Source organism: Nothoprocta perdicaria, unplaced genomic scaffold (assembly GCF_003342845.1).
Source record: "Nothoprocta perdicaria isolate Ctin4 unplaced genomic scaffold, notPer1 scaffold_178, whole genome shotgun sequence".
Classification (NCBI taxonomy): domain Eukaryota; kingdom Metazoa; phylum Chordata; class Aves; order Tinamiformes; family Tinamidae; genus Nothoprocta; species Nothoprocta perdicaria.
Genome location: NW_020454960.1, coordinates 451779 through 455736, shown reverse-complemented (window position 1 = coordinate 455736; position 3958 = coordinate 451779).

Genomic DNA, 3958 nt, shown 5'->3' with positions numbered 1-3958 from the left:
TTTTAACTGTGATGGGAGATGGATGAGCTCCTTTGTAGGGGAGTTCTGGAGCCTGATTTGAGTTGGAAAGCAGAAATTGGCTTAAAATAGAGGTAAGGATCACATGTATGAGAGCACACCTTAAGTGGATGTGCGACTCCTGCACATTTAGGTAGATGGACAGGAGATGTTTCTCTGTGGGCCCTTGGTTCCCAACGTTGCTKATGAGGTGATGCAGTGTTACCAAAGGAGGCAATGTCATAAGCCATCTTAAAAATCATTCATGAATGCTTTACACTTATTTTGGGGAGGGAGAGGGGAAAAACAAACAAGCAAACAAAGCAACAACAAAAAAGAGGTGGCCTGTGGCTTTTGAACACACTCCGTAAATCTCCATAGTGTTTTAGCTTCTCTTGAAAGGTTGTAGAGTGCTTGTTTTCATCATTTGCATGATCTTGCTATCTTTGGGCCTGTAGAAAYCCCTGGAAAGAGCTGAATATGTATCTTAAACCTTGCTGTAGAGGGGAAAATGTTGAAGGATTCTTCTCTTCTCTTCTTCTCCAGCAGTAACTCTGAAGGAAGCCAGGAACTAATGGGGACAAAGGGCAGCTTCATATTTTTAATGAGATCTATCACAAGTGATGGTGAACTGTTAGATTTTAATTTGTACTCCATTAATTAAAAATTTTAACCTCAGATTCTTGACACTCATTTGGGGAAGCTCGTGGGACACATTAAACTGAAATACCGTTCTCTGCTAATTCCTTTTGTTTATGACAAAGCATTCAGAGTGGGGGTCTGGGTGACTTCTTCCTCCTGTGTTTGAGATGGCCTTTAGACCAAAGTAGAGACCTTCAGGGAGGACTTGAAATATATTTTAGGCCTGGAGTGCACAGCAAAGGTCCACCTTTAGCCATGGTGTCTCTTAATACTTCGATGCCATTACGACAGCCTTCGTATCTGATTTTTTCTCTATGATTACATCAAAATTGCCCTCCTGGTAAAACATGCTATAAACTTTAATTGAATTCTGCTAAGCTCACCACCCTCTCAAAGGCAGGAGGAGAATATAATAGCTTTTTATGGTGAATGTCATTACTCACTCCTTTATTTTCTGTATGCATGTTGAAAAGTTTGCAGACGTTAAGAGAAAGGACAGAATAACAGAACTTGCCTGTTTTGTGAACTCCTCGTCGTGAGGACTCCTCACTAAAGACATATGATTCAAAAGGGTCCGGATACCTTCTTGCTATTCTCCTGCAAACTGAAAGYCATATAACTCAATAAAAGAGTAAATAAGTGTGTGGGCAGTGGGTCCAGTAGGCCACACCRTTCCCACCACTGTACACTGTTACCTGTTGGAAAAGGGGCACTGGTGTTCAATGTTGAGGTGGGCACAAAATAATCAGATAAATCTTGGCTGCTTGATTAAATGGACAAACCGAAATGAGTACTTGGCTATTACAGGAAGTTGTTTGAGTCTTAAGAAGGAAACAAGAGTTTTCTTTCAWGTGAAACAACAGCTCTTTGTGGTAATTCTTATTGTAGGATAGTTTCAGTTGTGTATATGATGTGGAATTAAAAGAGCATTTTTCAGGTACTGCTMATCTTGGGCAATCCTCTGCTCTGGATAGAGATGTCTTCTCATCCAAGCGTCCATCSTTCACTCATCAGCAGTGTGCAGGCACTTCAGAGGGACCTGCAGCTCTTGTCTCAATCTCTTACCTCAGAGGCAGCATCTCTTTATGATATTAAGTTCTTTTGCTTTCTCCTTTTAACTCTAAAATCTTTTAAGTTCTTCTTTAAGTTCTTGGAAGTTGAGCATATGTGTTTTGGTAATTCAGTGTGGGTGACAGCRGGAATGGGACCTGGTCCTTACTGTACTGATTATAAGGAAGAAAAATGGGCAATTTCTCATTAATGTGAATAAAATTGATTTATTGTGGTAGGGTCTGTATTCTGTAACTGAATCAGGCTTCCTAGAGCCAAGTGCCATGCTTACTTAGGAATGAAWAATCTGAAGAGCAAATCAATTTATGTAGACCTCCCYGACAAACACATCAGGGAACTGGATRGGGAAGGGAGCACCACCTTGYTCAATGTCACTCACCTCACTTGCTGCTACTGAAGTTTTGCAAGTACCTGAGATCTCCTTGGTGTAGTGCTCTATCCAAGCTAATCTTTATTTATTATCCAGAGATCCACTTACATTTTTTTTTGTAACTAGTATGAAGATTGAGGAAAAAAAAGTGTCTTTTTTCCCAACTAAAAATATAAGGTGGTATTTTGGGTTTTTGCTGCCTAACTTTTATTTTCCCTCRCTTATTTTGCATGCTTCGTATATGTTTTGCACTTTATTGGGCTGCTGTGACTCATCTGACTTATGTGGTCAGGACATTGGTATTCTGGCCTGCCCTCCATCTCATGTTGTGTTCCTCAGAGTGAACCTGCTCTCCTCGACCATCTTAATTGTGGTAGCCTGAACTTTCCTTGGGGAGTCTATTCAAATGGAATGTCTCCCACCACATTATGGACTGCCTTTTGAGATTGGGAATCACCTGCGTTCTCACTTAGTCTATTAATTCCTTGTAAAAATGAGTTTAACCTTCTCTTTGGGTGCCTCCACATCCACATTTTGAGATGAAAGTCTCTACCTAGTGATGAGTGAACTGAAAAAAATGCAATTGATAAGTCCCTGTGGAGGGACTTGAGTTTGCATTGAAGATAATGGGCTCTAGATTCTGACAGGGCACGCATGTAGTCAATTGTGGTGGGGTAATAAAGTGATTCATGTGACCCATCCATGGTCTGCAGCAGTAAGAAAGGCTTACTGGGCAGATATCTTACAGACCACTAATTGCTCATTGATAGTTGGCTTGGAAAAGCTGAGCTTAAGATGATGGCTCATTCAGAAAGAACAAGATAGCAACTAGACAAATATTTCCCCTGCTTTAACTAGAGGCTTTAAAGCATAGTTGTCTGCCTTTTAGAAGGAGAGGACTTTTCCCCACAATGCATCAAGTGACTGTTCTCTTTCAGAGCAGAAACCTCAAGACATCCTCAAGGATGACAGACCTTTGTCGTCCTGGCAAGGAGAAATCACTTGCTCATGGAGCAATTGTACCAAATGGCATTCAAGTCCCTAAAAAAAAAAAAAAAAATGCCTTTTAAAGTCTTTCCAATGTTTAGGTTTGAGCAAGTGCAAACACAAAGGGTATTTGAACTCTGGAAAGCTGTGTACCAAAAAGAGTTGTTCTCTGTTTTATTTCTATCCTAATCTTTAGTATTAGGTGCTGGAGGTACTCCTCACAAAATAGTCAAGGACAGACGGATACTCCACCTGTATTTAGCTTTCTAGGGGATTTTACAGTCTTGCTTCTGCAACTACAGGCCTAGTGGGGACCTGGTAAGACTTCCTGGGCATGTGTGGCCCATGTGTTCCCCAAGGAAGTGCACGCTTCATTCAGTAGGAGCTGGCCCATTTGTTATCTTCTGGAGTTAAGCACTGCRGTGTTGCTGACTAGGCTTTTTATTTTGCAGCTTTTAGTATGTGGTTGGGTTTGATCCTTAAGAGATATCTCAGAGTGCATTGCACATCTGCGAAACATTGCAAGCGTTTTGTGCCCACCCAAGGGAGCCCCATCCCGCACAGCAGAAGGGAGTCTGCAGAACTTGGTGTAAGGCAAAGCAATCTGGTCTGCTGTCTGTGACAGATGCAAAGGATAAATTGGAAATTGGAACAGACAAGGGAAAAGAAACGCAGAGCAATAAATGATGTGCATTTGGGAAATAAAATCATTTCCCTGATGATTTCACTCCAGCCCCTAAGCACAGATAATGTCTCTCTCCCTGAATCGTTGCTGTGAACATGAAGTGGCAATTGCGCGTTATATGCCGGGCATTAGAGCTGGATGTTGTGTTATCTGGAGCACAGAATTATGATCTTCAGCTGGAGACGAGCAAAATTGGGCATATTAGC